The following is an 11,846-nucleotide window of genomic DNA, read 5'->3' as shown; positions in this document are numbered from 1 at the left end:
TCGTCCATTGTGGTTTATATTTCCGTGGATTTCAATTGTCGATTATTCATTCCTCGTCGTAAGTTCAATTGGATCAGCAATCCCATCAATTATCGATTTTTCGTCAGTGGTGGATGCTCTCCCCCCTCGCCATGACTTACCTCGTTGTTTTTCTCTTCTTTATAATTTATTGTTTCATTTATTTTTAATAATTGAAATTTCACTGGCTCAAATCTAAATATGAATAGATCCAATTTTCTCATTTTCAATTTTCTTCTGTAATGAAGAACAATAACGTCGAATATTGCATGCCCATTGAGAATTCTATGAAGTTCGCAATTTTTTTGGTAGCGGAAAAATGGGAATTCTTCAATATACTTCAATTTTCAATAAGAACGTGAATTCCAATTATTTCAATTCTTTGAAATTTCGATAGATTAGATTAGATTTTTTATTGGGTAAAATGTATAGCCTTGCGTAGCCTTCTACATTTTCACCGGTTACATAGTAATTAAAACAAACTTAGTTTTTTATAGTCTACCCGTTCGATTTATCAGATTGAGCTGAAAATCCAATATTTTTACCTGAAATTTCCTGATTTCTGGTGATTATCATAGAATAATTGAATTAAAATTTAGAATTTCCATCGATTTTTGCATCAAATTATGAATTTTCAATGACGAAATTCCTTGGAATTTCAGGAAAACTTTTCATTATTCTACGTGATAATACAACACCAATTCAGTTTATTTAATTGTCGATATAAGAATAAGATTTATTGAATTAATTTCATACGTATACACTATTGTCCCAAATTTGAATTCAAAATACACTACAGAAGTGTATCAGTAATTGCGATCAAAAATTTTTAACAGCAAATTGCACTGTTAGAATTATTTACAAAATTTGCATCAAAACCGGTCCAAAATCGCTGAAAAAATAAATTCCCCATAGCATTGTTAGAAATTTTTATAGTAAATCTCATGCGAGTGACGTGGAATCGGATTAAGTGCAAAAATGGTAATGAAATTTCAAGTTTTAAGTAGAATTATCGAAAAAGCATGAGTTTTCAGTACAGGGAGATGAAAATTTCACAAATCGATTAAATTTTCAGTGAAACATGAATATTCAGAAACAAAATGACCCAAATTTTCAATTTTCCCCTGAACTTTTCTGATTTTTCTGAATTTCCACAGAATAATTGAACAGAAAATCAACGGAATATTTGACTTTTCAATGACAAGATTTCCCGAAATTTCAGTGGAACTTGAACACGATAAAAATTTCCGGAATTTGACACGGAAAATTCAGAAAAAATTTTAACAGTGTGCACTCCCCATTCACATCAGAAGACTCATCCATTGTCACATCTCGCGTCTGTTGTGCAAAATCATTATCCGTGGAGTACCCCGAAACATACCCATATGAAGCGTGCCGAGTTCCAGCCGACTGAAACTCATCGATCCGCACACACTTGCATCGTGCATACATGGCTGCATATACATTCAGCAACAATTCGGTGCAGACGAAAACATAAAATAGAAAATTGAAAGGAAAAGCCCGCCACCCATCACTGTTCATATGTTTTCGAGCTTACGAGTGACAATGAGATAGCTGGTAGCTTAACGCCCGCGCATTTACGATGACACTCTATAATAGGCTATTCTTCTGTTGCACTCCGCGAGTCTTTACAAGGGAATATGAATTGCAGATGCTTTGAATCTCTGCACTGCAGTGATCAATATTTCAACAGGAATTTTCTTTGTGATTTCTCGTTGGTTCCGCGGAACGAGAGAGAATTTGTAATGGAACGTCTGCTTTGACATTTTGCGACGCATGTAATTAAGGATATCCAGGTATCATTTACAGTTTGATACAGATCATACAAATTTGTTAATTACATTGCGTGAGAAAAATTTGAAAGAAATCATGAATATGCACACGCATGAAAAAATTGAACAAAAAATCTAGCGTATTCACTCGAAAATTCTATTGGAATTCTATAGGAATTCTATGGGGTTTCTATTGGATTTCTGTTGAAAAATTCTCTTTGGTTTTTGAGCTGATTCTATTGGATATTCGATAACAAAACGTCAATAGATTTCGAATTTCTGTTCGGAATTTCCTCTCTAGATTTTTTCTATAAGAATGCTTGGGCATCAATTTTCAAAGTTTTTTCCACTCGAATTGTGTAATGCAAAATAAAACAAAATCCAGCGGAAAAAACTTGGAAAATTTGTGCTCAATAATTCTAAGACAAAAAATCTCAAGAGAAAAATTTCATTTTTATTTTATTTTTATGTATTTGGAATTTTTGGATGGCATTATCGAATTTTTCAATTGAATTGCGATAGAAATCCTATAGGAATTCCATAGAATTCCTATAGAATTCTGATAGAATTTTCTAGTGAATTCACTAGGTTTTCTATTGAATTTTTTCATGCGTGCAGCGGCATTCAGATTCCATTTTACAATGAATCATTATTTTATTCATAAACGTTGTCTCTCTATATAATAAGAAATAACGAGGTTTAAAAATTCAGAAGACGCCCCTGATTCTCATCCTTATCTGTGAGCCTAATCACGCCATTGAGAATGAATTCTTATCTCCATCTCTCTAATATGTTCTTATTTCTATGGATTCATACGGGAGTCATATAGGGGTGATATTCTATGGGGGTCGAATCCTTAAAAAATAATAATACGAGTACACCTCTATAGACTCAAGTAATTATACTCTCGAATTCCTCATTAATAGAAATGTCAGCGTAATTTTATGCTGAATATTCAAGTAAATGGAGAAATTTCTGTATTACCGTTACTCAAGAATTTAAAATTACCTTGAATTTCCCGTGAGAGTATTTTTTATCCACACGGAGAGCTATATTCAATAAAAATTACGTTCAATGAATCTTTTCCGTAATTCCGGAGCGAAATGTGATTGTAGGAAATTTTACGGAGCTGTCACTGAATTTTTCCGGAGCGTTTCGTAATTTTTATCTGAATCTCCTGTGAAAAATTACGATATTGTCACTTGAATTTTCTGAGTCGATTCCGTAATCGGTGAGTGAATTATGAGTTCCGTAATTTTTACTGAACATTTCTCGCCGTGTATAATTTCACGATTTCTCTCCCTTCTAAATCGAATCTATCTCACTCCATGAAATTTCAATTTTTATCCAGTAGTGTATACCCATTCCCTTCAAGAATCAATTGGCATAAAACATCTACTCGTTCCATTCCCCGGGTGAGCCGAAAATACATGAAGAAGGTAAATTGCATACCATTCCCCAAAGTGGCATTTCAGGTTATGGTCTAATACATTGTTGAATAGTAGATGCTAAAAAAATTAATCTGACTACTGCAGAGGTAAAAACTGATGCTTCTGTCCCCCTTTTCAAGAAGTTTATCTACAAAGGTCTCAAGAAAGAGGATAAAGGCGTCTTAATTTGTGTGTTTGGGTCTTAGTTCAAGACACAAAGAAATGAAATTGCGAACAAACTATTGATAAACTCGTGCCACAATAGTATATTTCGTGAGAAGACCCGGTAAACCGCGATTCTAACCTCGCTTCGCTCGGTTTTCGGAAAAATTGCATTCATCACATGGTCCAAAAGTATTTTCTGACGAAAGTGATTATAGGTCTCGCCTTCGGCTCGGCCGACAAAGCCACATTCGTCAGAAAATACTTTGTGGACCTTGTCATGAAAATAACTATTTCGTAACGAGTGCAAAAAAGTGTTTTTCGTGAGAAAACCCGGTAAACCGCGATTCTAACCTCGCTTCGCTCGGTTTGATCGCGGTTTACGGGCCTTCTGACGAAAAATTGCATTCATCACACGGTCCAAAAGTATTTTCTGACGAATGTGACGAATGTGAGTCGCCTTCGGCTCGGCCTACAAAGCCACATTCGTCAGAAAATACTTTGTGGACCTTGTGATGAAAATAACTATTTTGGCGAGTGGGAGGTTTCGAGCCGAAGGCGAGTGATATAATCCCACGAGTTAAAAAACATTTTTTCACGAGTTACGAACAATATTTTTCATCACAATGTGGCGGAAATTGGACTTTTAGGCACGCGGAGCGTGCCGAAAAGTTCACTTTTCGTCACAGCGTGATGAAAAATTAATTTTCAGTTTTTTTACTCCACATCAGGGAAAAAAATGCGAAGGAAATAAAAGTTTTCTCACATTTGTTGATAATTTGTTGATCCACATTTTTTTCACGAAAATTTGCGAATTGTAATTAAAACAATTTAAATGTGAGATCTTTTTCCTCATCAACTCAGTGTAATTCACTTCTTTTACATGTTTTCGATGGAATGTGTGAATTAATTAATTCTCGAATGGATGAATTAAAAGGTAATCAATGTCGAGTATTCTCACTCAACGAAATATTAATTGAGTTTCCGACAGCTTTCAAATTTTGTCGATTACAATCAACTTTGATTCATATTACATCTGGTAGGTGGCCCTCGGAATCTCATTTTTGTTGAAAACTTTATAACGAGGAGAACAGCTCCGCCCTGTGAGAAATAAAAGCTCAGACTGACACCTGACGCTCTCAGGCTGTTTTTCCTCCTTTTACGATGTCCATAAGAGAAATGTGGCATCTCTTACACCGCCATAAGGGTCACCACTATCAAGCATTACCGACGCATAAGCTTTTATGCATTTTGCATTCGTAAGGATCACACGTTTGGATTTTTTATGGTGAAGGTGGAAGTTTTCAGACTCTTGTTGGGTTAGTTAGGATCAATATTTTATGATAGTTTATGAAAATTGTTTCCGATATTCTTTGTTCAATAACAAATATCCCATTCAACGCCTATTTTGCTCTAGGTTCTTGAAGATTTTGCAGTGGTTTTATTATTCAAACTTGGTATTTTTATTTTTTTATCCATTTTGAGCCATTAAAACACATTAAAAGAATGTGAAAAAATGAAAACAATCATTTTTATTGCGATTAGTTTTTTACTATTTTTTATTTAGATGGATAATGGAATTGAAAAATTAGAAATTTTTCACGGAAAACAGCAAAATTTTTATTTTCAGGGATACGTCACTGATTTTCAGGAGTCAACTCCCAATTATTAATGAGTCTTGCAATGAGAATTTTTCAGACTCTCATTAGCTTAGTGAGGATAAAAATTTTATAATTTAAAATAGTCTTTGGTATTTGTCGTTCAGTAACAAATGTTTCTATCAATGCCTGTTTTACTTTCACGGAGAGAAATTTTCTAGAAAAATTCCAGTATGAGTAGGGGAGGGTGGGGCAAAACGGCCCCCCTTCAATTGTCAATAACTTGTGAATGACATTGTGAAAATTCCCAGTTTCAACTTCATTTTGAAGATAATTTTTCATTCTTCAAAACGAGCTCTAACTCTTCCCAATCGGATTATTGAATCGGAAAATATTGACGATTGAAGGGGGACCGTTTTGCCCCATCCTCCCCTACTGAAAAAAATCACAATCCACTGGTAGTGAACAATTCTAGTGTTGTTAAGGTAAAATTTCTCAGGATTTCTGGTAAAATTTCTGCGGATTTCTGTGAAATTTTTTGCCTCTTTTACCGTGCTAGCACAAGAGATTTTTCAAAAAAAATTCTCTCCGTGTTCGCTTTTTGACGATTTTGCAATCATTTTATTCTAACTTTGAATTTTTAATTCTTTCGTCCCTTTTCAGGCCTCAAAAAACGTGAAAAAGAGAGAAAGTCCATTTTTTTTAGATAAATAGTATAATTGAAAAATTGGAAATCTTTCACGGACAAAAAAAGTTTTGATTTTCAGGGACACATCACTGATTTTCAGAAGTCTATTCCCAATTATTAAAGGCTCGCGATTGTAAAATTCAGCGAGTGCGAAATTCTGTTTCATCGTAATTCGGTGTGAAATCATGGCAATATACTGAAATTATCGTAAATCTCAGTTGGAAGTTATCAACAGACCAATAGACCCCTATCAATTCACATAATTATCCAATTATTAATGACTCCCGTCTTTGACTCGCGCAATTAACCCCACCTACGTAGTCAATGACCCCAAAGTATTTAATTATCGACCCTCCAAACTCTGTCAATTCCCTCGAACCCAATCTGCATTGTTCGCTCCAGTCTTCCCCAGCCCCTCCCCATCGAGACAAATGAGCTCCTCCGGGCCTTGCGAAGGAATCGAAGAATCGAAATTGTTGTGGAATTTCATAACTCCTCGAGGCAGTGCATCCGGAACCACTGGGATGGGGGTTGCAGGAGAGACGGAGCACGTGAGTTATAGGCTGTCCAATTGTGAGAGTGAATCCGTTATACCTGGGCTCGGATTCAGCGCGGAACGAAATTCAGTCAGGAAATTTGGCCCCTCGTTGGATGCACCAGTAACTCATCCTTATGTATTCCAATATTTTACAATATCCTTCGCGTTCATCTCATCCCTTTTCAAATCTCCTAATACAAAGTAGCAATAATGATGGATGATTCATGAATGGTGTGCAGTGTCATCCGATAGTCATTGTTTTTGTTGTCATTGATTTTTGCCATTATGAATTACATAATACACTTAAGCAAATAAAACGACTATAAAATTAATTTTATTGGCTTGAATATGTTATCGTGACTGATTGTTTGTTTTGCTGAAAAAAATTCATGAATCATCTTGAAAATAAAATTTTCAGGGAAAAAATCCTGGAATTTCAATAATTTTAAAGGAATTCCCTCCAAATTCAAGGGAATTCAGGAGTGAATATTGATTTTCACTTGAAAATTCATGTACATTGTGGAATTTCCGGCTTCTTATCACTAAAAAATTGTCAGAGCCTTGAAATTACATTGACTTTTTCCCCTTAAATCGAATTCAAGGTATTTTTCCGGAAAATTCAGCCGAATTTTTTTAACAGTGAGTTGTTTTCTACTTGAATCAAGTAGGCGACCACTTGAGAGCTTTTTCACACAGAAAAACCTGAACGTAAATTAGGTTTCGCTAAGCGTAATTACGATTTGCTAAACGTAATTTACGCTTAACACCAATATGACGTCTGGCTTTTTTCCCATCATGAAAATCGGAGTTTAGGCTTCAAGAAGGCGTATTTTACGGTAAAAATAAAAAGGTAAATAACTTCCAAGGAAAATCTTTTTTACGTTATTCGCCAAGTGCATTTCACGCTTAAGAAATCGTAAATTACGATCTTAATTGAAACGTATTTGACAATTCATTTACGCGTAATTTACGAAAAACGACATCGTATTTTACGCGTGAAATAGCGTTTTTGCTTTCGTCAAAAATCATCAATCAGCAATTTACAAATACGAAACCATAAATTCCGCTTATCTAATAGCATCGAGAAAATAACTTGTAGAATTTCCCCAACTTGTCGTTCAAAATTCACCAAATAATTTTCACCGCGCGTAATTACCGCTTCGAATTTATGAATCATCTGTTCTTTAATAACCCAATGTTTCACCAACTGATACAAAAACAGTACCCCCCACCTCCCGCAAAACTAATCCCCCAAGTGTGAACAGAATAATGTCAGAAACTCGTCTACACTTCAGAAGTATCAGTATCAATTTCCGTGGATGTAGCGATCCAGATGGGTCCCCTCATGAATTCCCATCAAAAGTTTATTGCGCACTGCACACAGGAAGCAATCCTAGTTGTTAATACCCCATCATTGCCCCACCCAGTCTCGTACTTGTCTCGCTAATTACCCGCGCTCATAATAATCCCGAAATAATCCACAACCCGCCCTCTCCACTCCTCCCGCCGCACCCCGCACCCCGCACCCTTCAACCCCTGGAAAAATCACTCAATCTCAGCGGTATCCTCTCAAGACCCCTCCCCTCCCCCCACCCCGCTTCCCCCGTCATCATTCTCGCGGCTTAATTAGCGTGAACGAGGGACGATGATTCCATTACCATAAATAACAAAAACATACAACAGTAACAGTATTATCTAAAGTGAAACGAAAGAAGTTGAAGCGGCGGAAAGTGCGGGTGGACGGAAGGTCACTGGTGCAGTGACGTCGATATCACAGTGAGGGATGCACAACTGGGCGCCATCTCTCGGCGAATGGGTGAAGGGGCGTGAGGATGGTGAAGGGAGCACGTGGCCGATCTTACCATGTGACTCGATCCGACCGAGTTCGTTGGCACGCGAAATAACGCAGAGTCCTTTTCTACTGGTTGAGGGCGAATACGATAATTTTGCAGAATACTTTATCATTCATTGATTTGATAATAAACTTCAAAACGGGTGATTAATCTATCGAATTATTGTCGGGAGTAATTTGTTTTAATCATCGATTGAGAATTCGACTGGGGATTTTTGGGAGAGTGATATTGAATTCGATTTTGGGGGAAAAGATAATGAAATTTCTGATTTCACTGACAATTTAATGGAATTTTAAATTTTTGAGGAACAGTAAGGGGAGAATTTGTCGACGTATTTGTATTTTCAATGAAAAGAGGAATATTCTGTGCCAAGTTACATGGAATTTTTATTTAATTGAACATTTAAGAATTTATCTACAGGAATTTTACCGATTTCTACTGATTTTCAGAGAATAATTCATCTGATATTTACAGTTCTCATTGAGTTTTCCATGAAATTATGAATTTTCGGGGGAACTAAAATGTGACAAAAGTTTCCAAAAAGTATAGCGGATATTTCAGATAGAAATTTTAACAATGGATACTGTTAAAAATTTTGATATGAATTTTCTGTGTCAAATTACGGAAATTTTGTTAAATTAGCACTGAAATTTCAGAAAATCTTGTAATTGAAAAATCAATTATAGCATTGATGTTCTGTTTGAATGATTTGAAAATCAATAAAATACTTGATATTTCTGTTCAATTATTCCGTAAAAATTCGGAAAAATTAGAAAAATTCAGGAAAAAATGGAAAATTTATGTCATTTTGCTTACAAATATTTATGTTCGATTGAAAATTCAGTTAAGTTATGGAATTACCTTCCCACTCCACTGCAAACTCATGAATTTCCTTGAATTTTCCCTAAAACATGAAATTTCATAATGATCTTTCCCCTAAATCAGAATAAATGGCATTCTCATGAGAATGACTACCATATTTTTGTTATTAAATTTTTATTATTATTCAACTGTTATTTTCAACTTAAACCATTTGACCGCTTCGCTACCGAATTGATCACTGAATCTCAGAATTTCCATTACATTATAAATCACTAAACGCCACTATCGAATGCCGAAAACTCAGTTAACCAAGAGTCAGTTTACGAAAATTCACAATAATTGCATTAATTCTCAAGCAACAATTTTAATTATCGTTATAAAAATTCCCCGACTCCACAACAGAATTTCTTTTGCCCGCAAGATCCCACAATTTCCCCGAACCTCACAAAAAGATGCAGCGACTCAGAAATTTTCTGGTGCCACAAACTGCAGTCTAAATACTAACAAACACGCCTCAAGCCCGGCACAGTGCTCCTCAGAAACTCCTGAGTGGTTTACTCCCCTCAATGCTGATTATTTTCCACAACTGAAGCACCAAAAAAGAAAATAAACTAAACACTCCTCTTTGGATTCCCTCAAACCCGACAATCTCCGGTTTGTTTCATCAGGTCAGTCGACGTAAGAGACTGACCACAAAGTTCTCGTCTATTAATACCATTCGACACTAAAGATACCAGACAGTGAGTATTTATTTCGCCGGATCGATAGAGATCAATTCATCCCTTTTTATGTTCCCCTGGGGCTAGTAAAACAGCCCAGAAATAGATCGTCGGGGGCTGGGGAAGAGGAGAACAACCGCAAAGGCAACTTCCGTTTCCCCTATTTCATTTTTCCGTCCTGAGGGGCCGGGGGCGGGAATTTTCAAAGTGTTACTGCACTCTCGACCTCGTGAAACCCAACGCCTATGGATTTACCTTCGGCGCTTTGACGTCAATGATCGGACAGTGGGGGCTCGGGGTAGACATGTGGCAATGACCGAATTATTATAAATAATCCAATCTGTTTACCGTCTAGAAATGCCAACGTGGGCTCCTCAATTCACTCTGTCTATAGGTGGATGACAACAAGGGGGAGGGACACGTATATTGCCCATACGTGACTGTAGACATCTGCCGGACTGATGCAGCACGCTAACCACTAATGATATTACTTACTGGGATTACGGGATGAACCGTTCAGCTTGCGGCCCGTGATTTTTTTCTGGGGGGGGAGGGGGGAGCATTGTTTTCAGTGGTGTTGATTATTGGCGAGGGGCGAGATGAGTTATGTGGGGAACGGTTATTACGAACGAAATTGGGTTAGGGTGCGATTGTTGGGGGCGGATTCGCGTGGGTGTGACTCGCCAGGGTTGAAACCAATAACTTCTTGGGGAATTCCTTTTTTGCTTGCGAATGGAACACTGTTAGAAATTTGTTGAAAGTTCACTCACAATGTCATCTGAATTTTCAATGTTCTGAGTTTGAATTCGATTTGAAATGAAAATGTTCAGTAAATTGTTCATTCATCTTGAAAATTCAACAAAGTTGGGTTTTTCGTGGTAAAGAATCATTGATTTTTCAATGAAAGCTTGAGTTTTCAAACTCATCGTGAAAATTGAACATCACATACAATTCAGTTCTCAATAGATTGAGGATTCAGAGAAATTATTGCCTGAATTTTTACAATTTTCAAGGTTTTTCAGTGCCGTATGGACCTGAAAATGGAGAATTACTTGAATATTTAAGAAATTAATTGATTTCTCAATGAAGAATTGTACAGAAATTTCATGTAACTTTGTCGTTGTTAAAAATTTAAAAAAAATGATAATTTTGTGCAAAATGTAGTTTGAATCACGCAAAATATTCATCATTTGTTTTTTCACTTAATTCAATTGACAAATTTGATGATTGAAAATGGTCTGTACCAAACTACACAAGATACTTGGATATCCTTAAACTATTTTACTGCTTCGCTACTGATATCAGTGATTGCATGAATTCTCTTGAAATTTCTAGTCAAAGAGCTTGAAATTTTCAACAACCACGAAGTTACATGTAATTTTCGTATATTTCTTCATTGACGAATCAGTTAATTCCTTGAATATTCAAGTAATTCTCAATTTTATTGAAAATCGAATTATGTAATTTTCAATTCCTACGATCAGTTGAGCAATTTGAGCGTCCATTAAAAAATCAATGATTGTTTAACACGAAATTTTTTTTTTTCATTCTCAAGATGAACGAGAAATTTAGTGAGCGCTTTCATTAGAAATTGAATTCAACCTCACATCCAAAATTCAGATGAAAGAACATTTCTCAGTGTGCGTCGCTGCAATTGATTTCCAACTCATCACATCAGGAGCCTCCACAAACCTATCAATAAACCCGATAAACCCCATTGAGCATCTATCGAAGTCACGTGCACAGAATGTCACAGTGGTCACTGGCCCAGATAAACTTCGTTCTCATGGTTCTAGAGCCCGTCACTGCTTTTCCCCAACCGCGAATGCCGAGCCGTTCTTGATACTTCATTGATGTATAACGCTGGTTGGCCGCATTCACTGAGTGCAAGTGTACCGTAGTGTACAGGGGCGGGCCGTTTACCAGAAGGCTCCCCCATTGCGCCAAGGGAAAACAGGGATGCTGACCTAGATTTTATCCGACATACCCTACCCCTCGCAGTTGTCGTTTCAGCCAGTGTTTTACCTTCGACAACGAGATGCCGGTGAATGGACTCTGTTGGGGTATGACGCAAACACCATAGCACACTTTCATCTGACCTTTTTTTCGGGGGGCGAGAAAAAAAAACTGCTCCAGTCAACCGGCAGATTCACATTGACAGAACCCAACGATTCTCACTCTAACGATTGCTTTGCGCTTTCGATGTGATGAGAGGGGGGGGGGGG

Source organism: Diachasma alloeum, unplaced genomic scaffold (genome assembly GCF_001412515.2).
Source record: "Diachasma alloeum isolate Michigan unplaced genomic scaffold, Dall2.0 Dall_scaffold_00316, whole genome shotgun sequence".
Lineage (NCBI taxonomy): Eukaryota > Metazoa > Arthropoda > Insecta > Hymenoptera > Braconidae > Diachasma > Diachasma alloeum.
Note: the sequence above shows the minus strand (reverse complement) of the source record.